Source organism: Pezoporus flaviventris, unplaced genomic scaffold, assembly GCF_033815535.1.
Source record: "Pezoporus flaviventris isolate CSIRO_AGI_PZ_B2104156 unplaced genomic scaffold, CSIRO_AGI_Pfla_v1 ptg000002l, whole genome shotgun sequence".
In the NCBI taxonomy this organism is placed as follows: domain Eukaryota; kingdom Metazoa; phylum Chordata; class Aves; order Psittaciformes; family Psittacidae; genus Pezoporus; species Pezoporus flaviventris.
Window position 1 is genome coordinate 31,599,122 of NW_026892550.1, and position 14,777 is coordinate 31,613,898.

A 14,777-nucleotide genomic window follows, 5' to 3' on the forward strand; every position below is an offset into this window, starting at 1 on the left:
CTGCAAATGCGGTCACTGAGCTGCAGCATCCCAGGAAAAGACAAGAAGAAAATCAGTTCCCAGCAGGCTCCAACTGAGAGCCCTAAAGAGAAACACCCCAGCATGCTGCTTGCTCTCCAATATCCCAAGGAGCTCATCCAGCACCACGCAGGGAGCAGAGCAAGACATAGCACTTGCATCGCCTAGTGCCACCCCCTGCATCTTAACAAGAGATCAGAAAGACGTTCCTCATGCACGTGTTAGCTCTGGGCTATATGTCAGCTTTCCCAAAACTGGCAAGCATAGATAGAAGGACAGGATAGCTTTGAGACACATGGATACAAATGATTCCAAGCTTTTATTTATCCTTAATGCTAGGCTATCTGGAAAATGTCCCCTGACAAAATAATTAAATTTTATTTTTTTTGCTGAACTTCATGATTAAACAGTTTTGTTTGACATGGGGAGGAAAGGCATAGGAAAAAAACATAGCAGTGATTTAAGGCAGGAAGAAGAATGAAGACTGCTCACAGGGCTTATTACCACACCAAAACATATAACCTGTAAGAAGAAGCCTCACCAGCCCCAGGCTCATGCTGTGATCAGCTTACATCTGAAAACTCTGAAAACTCGTTCTGCCCCACCTCAGCCCAGCTCCCAGCCAGCATGCCTGCGTGCCTCTGGACCATCCCACCGATCCCACCACTGGCACTTTTTGCTCAGAGACAGAAAGAAGAGGAAAGAGAAGGATTTAAAATGCTAATGCTTATCTGAAACCATATACACAAATAATCAAAACAGGCCAACTCCAAGCAAGGGCATAGTTTCCGATTCTCATAAGACATAGCAGTTACCAATTGAAGAAAAATGTGAAACTTAAATGAAACACAAAAGGATGACACATTTTGACACTTTGAGATTATTTGCATGTGGACAGGACTGGCTTGTTTGGGATGATTAAAGCAATGCAGATCAAACCTTGGAGTGTGTACTTCTGAGCGCTCTCCCAGGCCTGGGCAGGCCAGCCAGCTGCAGCAGAGCCCTGCCAAGGGAAAAGCTGCTCCTCCGGAGGCTGGCAGAAATACATCATGCACCACCCATCAGAAGCTACTGCCTGCTTGCTCCAGGCATCCACAGCATCTTGGTGCCCCCTGGCATTTCCACACCCTGCTCTGCCCCTGGCTCTCTCTGGAAGACACAGGAAAGATGAGCTCTGCACAGGCAGGGGAACATCCAGCCCACCAACAGGCTGGTGCACCTCATCTTCCTGCACAAAGCCCAGACATAAGCCACAGCTGCAATGAGATGGGCTCCCCTGGCTCAGTAAAACCTGTCAGTGCAGGGTTAGGACGGTTATGCTGCAACTAAATGAAAGACTCCCTTCAAAGACACTGAGCCATTCATTTGATGCCGGCAATATTCTGCTGGGCAGCAATGCAGTGAGTGTGAGACATGCAGCTGTAATTCCCTACCAGGACTAGCTGCCTTCCTACTAGAAGACAAGACTGGACTTAATACTGTGGCCACAGGATTCCTGCAATGAACACACATTAAATTAGTCCAGAATTCTATGTTTTGGTCATTTGAATAGCAGATAGCATTTGTAACCTACTAAAACACCTTGACTCTCAACTTACTATTCCAAAATCCTGCAAACTGGAGATCTATTAGAGTAATCAATAGAACACGGGAGGTCGGGGGAGAAATACTAATATCAGTTATTCACTTCATACCATTTTAGTAAGCTATTAAAAAGATATAAGAAAGTAGCATTTGAAAACATTTAGAAAAACATATTCTTAAGTGAGTCTTGAAAGCCATCTGAATAAATACAGAAATCTTCCATGGGCGTGGGTTTATAACTATGATTTATATCCTGATAGCCAAGCAATGAATGCAGTTTGTCAGCAACCTGAAACTGCTTTACATTTACGATTCATTTGCACAAGAACTGCTTTCAACAGTTTCATTTTTTTAAATTTTGAATTATAAGACCATTAAAATAGAAGAAAGGCCTCAGCAGTCCCCACATCTAGCCCAATATTCAGCCTTCTAAAGAGGCCAGGAGTGCACAGCCAGGGAAGAATAAGGCAGCATTCATTCCTCCCCAGTAATCTCTCCCTCCATTTTTGGCTCATGGGATTTGCTGTGCCTGCTGTGATTCCTCTATCAAGTAGTCTCCATGAGACCTCTCTGCCAAAGGCTTGCCCAATCTCCCCATCAGCCTATTTAAACTTCTTGCACCCACAGCACTGTCCAGCCAGAAATCCTTCAGGTTACTCTCTCTGGCATGAGGGATCACCTCCTCTTCCTTCTGAACCCCACTCTCTTCACTTTTATTTCCCCCAGAAATGATTTTGCTCGTGCAAGCAGTACCTGGATGAGCAACAACTTTAATGTCTGTCACACGATGCATTATGGCTAGAAGCTGAAGCATCATGTCACTACACCTTATGATTTTGTGGTCTTTACATAGCAGCACAGATTTATACAACATTATTGACCTTGCTAGATTTGATGGGATAGTGGCTACTGGGCATCTCAAACGGCTTTGTTTTTTGAGGATAGCATCACTCTCAATATAGAAGAAATTCAGCAGTGTCATTATTGAATACTGGAATTTCTAACCAAGGTTGCATGCACAAACATGCATGGCAAAGGCTGATCACAATATACTCCTTCTTGAGAGAAGAAACAGTTCATCTCCTAATCTCTTACAGAGACGAATGTTTCCATCCCTGATGTGTTGTATTTAAATGCAATGAACTCTTGCCTTATTTTAATTTACTTTGAACCAGGCAAATTGAATGTACTCAAGAGATGCTAGTGATACAACCTACTTTTTAGTGTAGGGCTATAAAACTTGTAATGAACAAACCCGCACACTTTTTATATCAAACAGCTTCCAGAACAGTTATTATAGATTATTTTAATGTTGAAAAGTGGTTATAGCATTGTGCAAAATATCCTGTCTATAGAGATCATTAAAATACTTCAGCCTCCAATCTTGCAGTGGTTGCTCTAGGTTGGCAAATTCGTCAAACTGGTTTGCTAGGAGTTCACTGAAATCATCACTGCAGGATGAGGGACCTGTCTAGGTCTTTCCCAGTTTCATCATGATTGTGCCTGGAAACTTACAAGGAATCATAATGATAGGCACAACCACAGATGAACTAGGAAAATTAGTATTACATTTGATTTATTTTTTTTTTCCTAAAACATGTAAAATGCTGACAGACTGCCCTCGGATGGGGCATGCCTCTAGATTTTATTAGGACGCAATGGAAAGAATCTGACAAAGGCACACAAAAAAGTGCTAGACTATAACTGAGACACACAAGAAGTATTCTTGAGGCAGCTCCCTGGGTAATGAAGAAAAAGAATGCAGAATTTTGCTGTCCTTTAAAAGCTAAGCACCATGCAGTGCCCTCTGCTGCATACAGAGGTAATAGAGCCCCACTGAACAATGACATCACTTGATACTAAACAACATGCTATGTTGCATGTATGACAAATATTTATTTCCTTAATTATGCTTGGGTTTTTTCTAAATACTAATACATTATGAAAACTTCAGCAGTACCAGCTTAGAGCAGATGTTTTTTACACTCTCTCTTCCCATCTAATATCGTGCATTCTGTCAGCGAGCAAGCTGTCAGCTCGCCTCCTACATCTACATAGTGGGAAATTCATGCTGAGAGTGAGCGGAGGCACTGGGCGGCTGGGTGGGGGGAGCCTGCAGCACCCTCAGCATGAGGTTTAATCATGAGATGCTCGTGACGGCTAAACAGCTCAGTGGGACATGGTCTACACACTGCTCTCGCTGCTTCTCCTAACTCAAGTGAGCTGCAAGTCCCTATCTCTCCCTACTCTCAGCTAAAAGAAACAAAACAAAGACAAACAAACATAAGGGAAGGTCAAACCTCTGATGTAATTTCCAATTCCCAAATAAATGTGCATTAGCAGTCTATAAAAGGTCCTTTGCACACACCATGAAAGAGGTAAATGCAGACGGGGAACTGTGAGCCTGAAGAGGATTTATTGGTTGTCAGACAGAACTGAGGAGGTCTCCTAACGTGGAATACAAATATTTAATCTGATTCTGAAATCTTATCTGCTGCCTTTAAGAAGATTAACAGAAATTCTCTTGCAGCAGACTGTGAATTCTGATCCATTTCATCAACTAGGAATATTTTCCAGAAGCAAAGCCTGTGCATTTAAACTAGTTTATTAGCATCCTACGCAAAGTCAAATTTAGCAAAGTTGATCGAGATTAAAACCTGTTCAAGGAAGTGATGTTATAGAGAAAAAAAAAGTTATTTGTGTGCATACATGTTGCATGAAACACATTATGTCACAACACATGCACAGATTTTACATGAGGAGACATGAAACATTCAAAGTCTCCACAGTGTACTTGAACAAAAACCAGCATGAACATGTTATGGTAGAAAAGCTCTTCCTTAAAAACAAAAACAAAACAAAGCAAAAAAAAAACAAAAAAAAACCAAAACAAAACACAAAAAAACCAAAACCAAACTGATAATCTCTGCTGTAGCCTGGAATGAAAGGAGATATTCCAGAGAAGAGGGAAGAACTCATACATCCTTTTTCTGTCTTGCACAGAGAGAGTACAAGGCAGACAGCTAATATCATTGCTGTGCTTGGTTCTGCCCCATGAATCTATGTAACTGGCCAAGTTTCAGCCTTCGCCTTTTCTCCTTTAGTTAAACTGACAGGGAAGGGGAAGTACAGCCAGCTGGCTTGCTGCGGCTAGCTTCCCTCCCCCAGAGGAAAGTGAGGGAGCCATCCTTCCCATTTCTTTCATTTCTGCCTGCAAGCCAAGCTGATAACGTGCCAGATAGCCCAGTCCCAAGTTTTCCATATTTCTTTTTCTTTCCTAGAAATCCATGGACTCCACTAGGGTCTATCTGAAGTAAGAAGAGCACGTTAGACACTACAGTGGAAGAGGGGCAATACCTCTGTCATCTCTTCCTCTTCCTACAAGTCCCCCCTTGACAATCCAAAGTTGCTTGGGGCTCCACTCCATGATCATGAGCTATCCCAGACAGCTCATCTTGCAGCCCTACTGAATGCATGGCATCTCTGCTGGGCTATGGGAATAACACACTGGTGATGCCAAATATCCATATAAAGCAGGTCTGAGAAGCATCCGACGCCAGGCAACCCTCAAGCATTTGGCAGGTCTACTTTAGATGTGTGTTGGCTGGTTGAATTCAGCCTGTTCCTGTTTGAAGCAACCTAACCTGCATTTCACCACTAAGTAGGGCTTCATCTGGGAACCATCTGGGCAATGAAACCAACCCAGCAGCATATATACTGACACTTCTGCTTTCTTCTCAATAGCCAATTCATAATGAAGCTACCAGGCAGCATCTGAACATTATCTCTGCACTATTAGCTCCAGGGTTTTTACCTGAGGTGTAAAATAAGTTAAATAACCTTGCAGTTGCCATGAGCAAAGAGTATGCATGTAGCTGCAGCACCTCACAGAATTCAGTCTGAGCCTTTAATCTAGGCAAGACCTTGCTCCAAGGGCAACCCAAATCAGTTCTCAAGTACAGTGTTGAGTGGGCTTCTGCTTGCTACCTGAGAAGGCAATGTAGTGCACCACTGTAATGTGAATCTTTCCTGTAGTCAATGAAAGTGTTTTTCATGGTGAAAAACGCTCGAAGGATACTGCTCTTTTAAAGCTTTGTGTTAATTCTTGATATTATCTAGAGCAGAAATACCTCTCTTTCATGCAGAATGGTATGGGATCACAAAGACACAGGCCTCTTCCCTCCCAAGCCCATGGGAACCCCACACACCAAAACCGTCTTTTTCAGCAGAGCACAAAGAGTACTTCACAACCATCATATCTGCACATAATAATCACAGTCACAAAATGAGTCTGCCCTACAGCAAAAAGAAAGTGTTTAACAAGGATCTTTGCATAATTTCAGGTAAAGCATGTTAGTTTCCAGCTCTCCCTGTTTCTTCTTATGAAGATACCCAGTTGGTGAGAAGATGTATGAATACCTGGGGCAATGCAATAATGCCACAAGTGCATTGCCAGGGGACACCCTTCCTAGTACCCTTCCTGGATTCAAGTGGCCCTCACTGTATTTTACCTCATACGCCTACTGTGGAGCTAGTATGAAGCAGAAGTCCTGAGCACAGTATGTGGTCAGACATTGTCTCCTGTTCTCAGCTGTAAAATGACAACAGTAACACAACCTTTCCTAAGGGGCTTCTGTGGTCACAAAGGACAGAAAACTGTCACATATGTTCTGGCACGGAGATAATGAGATCCATACATATACCCCTAAAGAGTCTTTGTCCACCATAAGCAAGAGGCAGGAGAGCATCAAAATTTAAGGTTGCAACAGAAATTATAAATCTGTAATTTCTTAAGATGAGAGCAGTTGCCTTTAGAGCTTTTAACTTTAGATTTCAGCATACAAATTCCTAAGGTATCTTAAGGAAAACAGAAAGGTTGACAATTACATACATGTGCACATCCTATGCACTGTATGTGTATGACCCCCAATATCTCCTTTCTTACATTGTGTAAATTCCAGAATATACTGCCCTGATGGACCTCATTACTGAAGATTAATCTCATGCTGCCTCTACTGTAGCTGCCACCAAGAATTCTTTGAGCCAAGTCTACAGACTTTAGAAGTTATACTTTCTTTTTTCATCTTAAGACAAACATCGTTTTTCTGTGCAGTATACTCAGTCATATATATGCAGAATACTTGTTGGCACCAGCAGCTATTACATGACAGTCATCAAAACTTGAACTATACCAAAAATAATCTTGAGATTAGACAGGTTACATTGGGTATTGCCTGTTGAGCTTGATCCTGAGCTTCAGCACACATGTCCTCCACATGAGCAACACAAGATGATAGGGAAAAGCTCTGGTTACTCTGGGAGGAAGCAGGAACAAGAGAAAGCTCTATCTCTAGCACCAAATGCAGGGCCTAAAGGGTGCTCCTGGGCAACTGCCAAGCTGGAAGATGAGAGACTCCTTTATTACCTGGTGCTCTTCAGCAAGGTACTCAGGGCATGTGCTGGGCACTGGGAAGCTCTCCTTCACCTTGCAATTTCCTAGGCAATCCCAGAGCTGTTCTGGCTGCTGCTGCTGCTGCTTTGAAGGCTGTGTGGTCAGAAAGAGTACATATTTTTTGGCACACCTAAAGTTTTCTCAAGGAATGTAGGCCATAGTAAGAAAATTTTCACTTTCTAGTTCTCTCTTGGTAAGAGCAGAACTTCCTGAGTTGAAGATGCTCCCCTAAGCCAAAGACAAGTTACGTGCTGCTGCAAACAAACCCAAATTTAGAGTTCTTCTCCCCCACACCCTGCTTCCCCTAAAAAAAGGTAGCAAAAAAAAAAAAAGGTTCATAACAGTGCATTTGGTGGCCTAAATATGGGTGTTACCAGACTTGCCACTGACGGAAAGAGGTCAGAATTTGAGAAGGTGAGAAAATGATTTAAGTTTCCATATGAAAAATTGACCTGGAACAATTAACCTGAGAATGGCACCAGGACGATGTCCCAGAAAGCTCATTTCCAAGTTTCTACTGGGAAAAGTTTAGCAGTTCAGGACTGCTGAGAGCAAGTTCTCACATTTACACCTGACACAATGAATTCGTTTGGACATGCAAAACTCAGAACCCATCTGAAAAAACAACTGCATTTGCTACCACAGTCTTACATCATTTTCCAACCTTCTTATACAAATGCTAGAAGTAACACACAGCCATATCCAGTCTTATTGGCATCTGCCTCCAGTACAGAGAAAGAAAAAACTTTTGTTACATGATTGCAAAACCACTGAGCTCCTTTGAGAAACATTCTCATCTTCCGGGTTGCTGCCTGCTCCTCACACTGACGCAAAATTACCATGCACCACTCCTGATAGTCTTTACAAGTTTTTTATACACTTAAAAGTGCTTTCTTCAACTATAATCACTTTTTTAACACATTATTTTTTCTCAAGTGTGAGAAGCAAAACATCATACTGTGTTCTGTCCCTCAAGAAAATTGTGTACACAGCTACTTTTGACCTATGAGTGCTTGTTCTCCTTCCCAATTGTCACTGCAAACCCACGCACACAAGAAAAACTTAGATTACTTGATTATATTTTTATTTTTATGTCTGAGGAACCTGTATTAGTGCAGATAAACACCTGAAAAAGTTACAAACCAAGAAGAGAGGTATATAAATGGGCTTTCACTAACCTGTCGCCAGAGTGGGGAAGCTGAAATGGCCTGCGAAGGTCAAACCAAAATGGACCAAACCAGGCAGCAAATTTGCTCCTGTCGACTGGAGAGCAAGCGAGCAAGCAGGGAGAACTGGTGGCTGGGAGAGGAGGAGGAGCATCTGAGAGCAGGTAAGTGGTTAGCTACTAAATCAGAGGATAAGCAGGTAGGAATTGCAAATAACTGTACACCACCTGGGAACTGGAGAGGGAGAGAGATTTTCTGACAGACTGCCCTGAACTGTTAAACATCTGCATTTTTCACCCTGCAGTGAAGGCTCCTCCACCAGCCTTCCCTGTGTGCCAGCAGAAGGCTCCTCCGCAGCACCTGCAGGCTGCAGCTTTCCACTGGGAACAAGCTCTGTCAGCCGGAAAGGGCAGGGCGCTGGTGTGTGTGCACACACCTGGAGAGGAGTGCTTGAGAGCTGCAGTCACTTCTGGGCGGGCACCACTCACGCCTCCGAACCTTCCCTCTGCAGGGAGTGCTCTCTGCAACAGCTTCATGTCTTTAACGGTCAAGGCAGTTTCAATGTTGCCAAAATGTTGAGATTGCCAAAGCTGCTTTGATAGTCTAAGAAGGTCCCCAAAAGCCTCAAGCAAGAAAGATGTGATCAGCCTTCATAAAATTTCCAAATAATCCCCTGGTGAGGAAAAGTCAACAAACAAAAAACAAACTACAACCTCTGACCTACACCTTCGCTACCCAATTTTCTGTCAGAATACACCTCTTCATGACTGTAACACCCTAAAACTTATAATGAGGAAGCTGAATGCATTTTCATCATGGATGGATGGTTGTGGGTGAAGTAAGTTTTAAAAGCAAAATGACTAGAGACCTTTCACAACCAGAATCTCAGATGTCATTTGAAAAGCCAAGAGGATTTAGAGTCATACCAAACAGATTCAAACCTGATCAACATTGTGCTGAAGCCAAAACACCAAAGACCTGAAGTTTCCAGTCAACCCTCATTTCGGAGCACAGAATGTGGGGGTTGCCAGTGGGCACAACAAACTCCTTGTAGTTCTCAAAACGCTTCTAGTTTAATATAACAAAAAACTTGTGAAAATAAAACCCTATTATTTATAACATTTTTGACCAAAATCTTGCAGGATGTGCTCACAAGATTTCAATGTCACTGAAGCAGATTAATCATGGTCTAACCCCCAGCCCACATGAAAATAATGCCTCCTTACACCATATCTGAGTAAAATTAATAGCCTTACAGCACCCCACATAATTTGACTGCTCTTTTTGTTCATGCTTCCACTCACAGAAGTAATACTTAATGCTCTTGTTTCAGCGGACTGTTTCTGCTTTGTTTTCTGTAATCACCAGTTACCTCAAAATGTATTGCAAGAGAACAGGTCATAGCATCACCATGCCTCACTGCCTTCTCCAGCAGCACCCTCTGCCCTGCATTGTACATGAATACTTGCTTAATGGTTAGTATTAAGTTTTCGTGTTAGTGACTAGCCTGTAGCTCTGAAATTCTTCAGTACCTTGCCCAGATTTAGCAAGTAATTACACCTTTAGTGCTTCTGCTTAGTTAATCCTAAAACTAAAGTTCTGTTCTCCTAGCAGAAATGCAAATACATATTAAAGTGCATCTCTTCCATTACAGTTTCTAGTTGTGCAATATTCTGCTAGTTGGTTTCACGTGTTTCTGTTTCCTGGGCTCTGTATGGCTGACATTTCTCTCTAGACACCTATAGCATGGGAACACCAAATTTATTTCTACACCCCTGTCAGACCACTTTTTGATGGCAGAAATGTTACACGCAGTCTGGCACACCTCCAGTCTGCAGCACATCTATTCTGCAGATATTAAGGTGGCTTCTGATTCCCAGTCCAGTCCAACCAACAAATTAAAATGAGTAAAGGGACAGAAAAAAAAGGAAAAAGAGAGGAATAGCTCTATAACATAACTGAATCCTTATAAATAGCATGCTCCCTATGTGTGTCAGATATCAAATAGCTTAATGACAACTGATAACTGGCTGATTTCTGCAATCTGCCGTCAGCCACTATTTTCAAGGGAACAGGAGCTATTCCTAATACCGCAGTACAACTCCACTTAGTTGTGTAGGAAGCTTACAGTTTTCAACCAGATGGCAGGTATATACTATTTTAACCAAAATCCTGTTTTAAGAACAGCGGTTGATATAATGACAGTGCTTGACAAGCCAAGAGGCGTAAAAAAGTAGATAACTACATAATAGCATTTAGTATTGCCCTTTGAAAAAACAACATACTTAAGAACAGCAACAGATGGGACAGGCAATCAGGCTGCATGACCTCATTTACTGGAGAAGAAAAAGTGTTTTGTTTGGGTTTTTTTAATCAAACTTCAGCCTTTATTTCCAAAATGCACTTCGTAAAATTTGGATGTGATTTTTCTCATGCATGTATCAAGCCAAAAAGCCTCTGATCCCTGAGTCAAGCAGGGACAAGAACTGTGCAGCTGCATTACAGTGTGATGGATCCACACAACTGCATTAACACCTAATAGAGGAGGAAAGCTACCTTTAGAATACAGGGTTTGATATGATGCAAATAACTTGTTAAAGATCTCTGTCTTTAAAGCAATGTTCACCAATTAGCAAATAAATTATTTACACTGGTATTTCTATTACAGCAGAAGACACTATCCTGTTCTGTTTCGCTGCAGTCTCGTAAACAGCAACGGCAAACAGTAGCTGTGAAATCCACTTTACATCTTGCAGAAGCAAAATAACTCTGCATCTTTCAGAACTGCCTTAGGCTGGACACATTTTTCTCTCCTTTTCTCACCCCGGTACCAAGCATCAGCTGCTTTCTGGATGTGCCCCACTGCAGCTGCCCCTAACACAGGACATGGTTTGCCCCTCCATACTTACATTACATCTGGAGTCTTTTCTTCAAATACAAATGGAGAATCAAGAGGACAAGTAGACTCCGGGTGAATGAGCAGCACACTGAAAACACCCCAAGTGAACACCGCAGCTTCTCTCCTCTTCTGTGTCAGAGACTTCCCTTGTACTCAAAGCTCAAATTCAAATGGTAAAGATCCGATATCCTACCAGTCAAACACACTGAGCATTTGGATCCTCTAAAGCCCTGCCAAAGCATTTAGTAGTTGTCTGTATATTTACTTTTGCCTTTCTTTTGGACTTATGCCTATGCAAGAAGGAAGCAAACTCTCTTTATATTTCATGCCCATTCACACTGCATTTTTTTCCGGGTGTTGCTGAAAGAAAAAAAAAAGATAAAAATCCCAAGCTAGTTCAGCTCCAAATGCCCAACCACACAACCATTTATTTTCCTCTGGTTATACTGACTGAGTTATTTTCCCACATGCTCCTCATGTGGTGAATTACTTGTCTGAACAAGCCAGATAATGCTTTAGGCAGCAGATTAGAAAATGCAAATGCACAGGGAGTCCAATAGGCACCTCCTAGGCTGTGTTCTGCCCTGCGAGGCTTGGCTTTCCATTCCCAGCTGAGGCTTGAGGAGATGCCCAACTCTCTGAAGGTTTACACTGGGGACCTCAGGCACCAAATGAGGTGCTGCAATGTCCCCATGCCTCAAAACCCTGTGTCTGAAGGCAGATGGAGAGAATGACTTCTGCCAACAGCAGACACCAAGGCTCAGCCCTGCTGTCAATTGCAGTGATAGCTACCACGTCACCAATCCAGGGCTGACTATTTCAGCCAGGACAGATGTATAGCTTACTGGGGAGAAAGGAGGACAGCCTGGGAGCACCACAGTCCCTACTCCATCACTTAGATGTGACTGTAGCAAAAAGATCAGGGAAAACCAGTGACAGAAGTGGTTGGACTGCTTCTCACCCCCCTGATCAGCAGGATGGCTTTGCTTGCCCCACACCTACCCCCAAAAGAGGACAAAGGTGGTCTTCATCCCTTGCACACACCTCTTCACGGCAGGTAGTGCCATGTAGAAGTATCCCAGACTTGTGGGGTCATTGCTTACACTGCCTCCTAAATGAAGAGAGTCTCAGAAACCTTCTAGAGAGTGAGAGAACAGAGCACATATTTACCTCTCACCACCTCTGACTTTTCTAAGTGCCAGATTGTAATAATGAAGAGCAAATTACCAAGAGTGCCCTGGAACAGGTTTCCCAGCAGGGCTGTGTTATCCACATCCCTAGAGGCTTTCAAAGACCTTACTGGATCAAGGCCAGAGCATTTCACAGCTGGCCCTACCCTGAGCAGGAGGTCAAACCAAAGACCTGAGGTTCCCGGCTATGTGAATTCTCCTGGGATCCTCTTATGTTTAACCTTTTCATTCAAACTAATGTGCTGCTGACCATTTACTACCCAGACCAGCAAGTCCTCACAAGCCCAGCACCCTTGCAACGATTTCAGAGCCAATTCACTACAAAGGCAGAGTGAGGCACCCTCCTCCAGCCAGAAAGGTCTCCAGACCAACATTCTCCTAATGGGCCCTGCTGAACCTCCTACCACAAACAGGGTTGGGAGTCAAGAATAGAGATAAACTATGTCTCATCTATAAAGAAGGATTTTCTAGTTTTCTCTGTAAGCTTTTACAACTTTCTCTGTAGGCTTTTACTGCTCAGTTTACTTTTTTTTTTTTGCACCAAAAAAAATCTGCTTGAATCTAGAAAGAATAAAGACATCACTTTTTTAGTATTTAGAATAACTGAAAATTTGTGTCACATTAAAATCTTAAGTGGAATCTGGAGTGAATTTTACAAGTGGCAATAATGAAACAATGCTAAGAAGGGGCACCCTCACACACCTCATAGGCTTTTCACCTGGAATTGCAATTACAGTGATCTGGGTATGAAGATAATTCTAACATTATAAATAAATAGAATGCTGTTTTCAGCGAGATCCTGAATCACAGGTATGTTTGAACCAGTACACCACAGCAGCTGGCAGGATGGGTCTATCGCCTGCATCACAGGCACTGGCTCATGCAGTGCTGGTTGAGCATGGCCGAGGTACCCAGGGCCACATCCCACTGCCCAGCACCACAGAGTGGCATCATCTTCTCCTGGGCAGGAGCATGGGGAGGGGAAATGGCGAGGTAGGAACAAAAGCTAGTCATCCTGCAAAGAAATCCCAAGAGCTGCAGCATCTCACAATGCCAAGTCAGTTTGGCTTCCTTCCATCCGAGTCATGCCCACGTATCAATGCAGCTGGCACATGGCATGGAGGGAAGCCACATTTCTCCCCTAAGGGAAAGCTTGATTCATACTAAAAGGTATACAAGTCTGGATCTCAGGAGAGGCATCTGCCCGTTCTCACTGACACCAAGGTTATTTCACTCCCTTCAAGCACCCAACCCAGTAGTCTCAGCAGTCTGGGCACATCACGCCTCAGCAGCAGTGGTCCCACAAGGGGCAGAGGGATTTATGGACAGAGAGAGGTATCTTAGATGTTCAAAGTCCTCAGATCCCATTTAGTTTCACAGCAGGAGAGGAAAGGGAAAAACTGAAGAAACAAAAAATTAAAAACTATAGTAAAATAGACGTGTACAGAAACCTGAATCACAGACAGAGAGTAGCCCTGTTCTCATTGCTCCAGCTCCTTTAGAGATAGTGCTTTTCCACACTGCAGTCACATTTCCAGTTCCTTCACAGACCTACCTGGAGGGACTAAACAATTTGCATCTATCTTTTCCCAACATTCCACATTGTATTTGCATTTATTGTGAAAGGGTGGAGAATAATAGTGCTTAGTGCAAGAAATAAATACATTTAAAAACCAAATCAGTCAGCGCTGCCAGTCAGACAGATGCAGAAGTTGACAAAATACAGCCTTTCATTATTTTTTCATTCCAACCAATGCACAAAATACATGAAATATAAAAGAGTGCCTCACATAGATTTTTTTTTCCAGCTGAATGGAGCTTTGACAGTCAAGAACACTGCATTTTTCACATAATAAAATGTGATTTTCCATCAATTGTACCAGTAATGAAAATGTAGCATGCAGCACAATCCCAGGAAAGCCAAGACGCCGAAGCCAAGGGTGAGGCTAAAATTTGCAAAATGGAGCCTCAAGGGAATAAAAGTGGGGGATAGAGGAGAACTGGTCCTTCACCACTCAATTTACTTTTATACCAATACCCACCCCCCCAAAAGGGCTCCCCCTCCTCCCATTCCTGGTGTTCAATGGGAGGGGCAGCCAGAGCAAAACCGTCCATCTGGTTCCTATCACAGGAAAGACTGCCTAAGCTAGCTCCTGCCAAAGCCTGTCATTAGCAACCAGCATGAGAGAGTGCATGAGAAAACACAGCACAGCTAAGACAACAAATCTAATACTTTTAATACGCTAATCATAACAATAGTACTCAATTTTGTTCTTTATAAAAATATCACTGGAATCAGATGGGTCATCCCGGTAGCCTCAGTTTATCAGAGAAATTAATATAACAGGCAACACAAATGTTATTTTCTTCTGCCATTGTATATCCATCACCACCTATTAGAAACATTTACAGGAGTGAAATATAGCAAGGAAGGATAATTTGATAAGGATGGTACTAAACCTTGCTAC

The 14,777-nt window shown here is 42.8% G+C and overlaps 1 protein-coding gene across 3 annotated transcripts in view; it reads right to left on the reverse strand.

The window, feature by feature from the left end:
• Positions 1–14,777, reverse strand: part of STOX2 (storkhead box 2) — a 148,520-nt gene that overhangs the window by 93,494 nt on the left and 40,249 nt on the right. The window contains exon 1 of one of the 3 annotated variants that reach the window (XM_061474336.1): positions 8,233–8,248. The exons of the other annotated variants lie outside the window; for them this stretch is intronic. The gene's annotated coding sequence lies outside the window, so the exon portion shown is untranslated. Of the gene's footprint in view, positions 1–8,232; positions 8,249–14,777 lie in introns of those variants that run through there. 3 annotated transcript variants of the gene reach the window in all.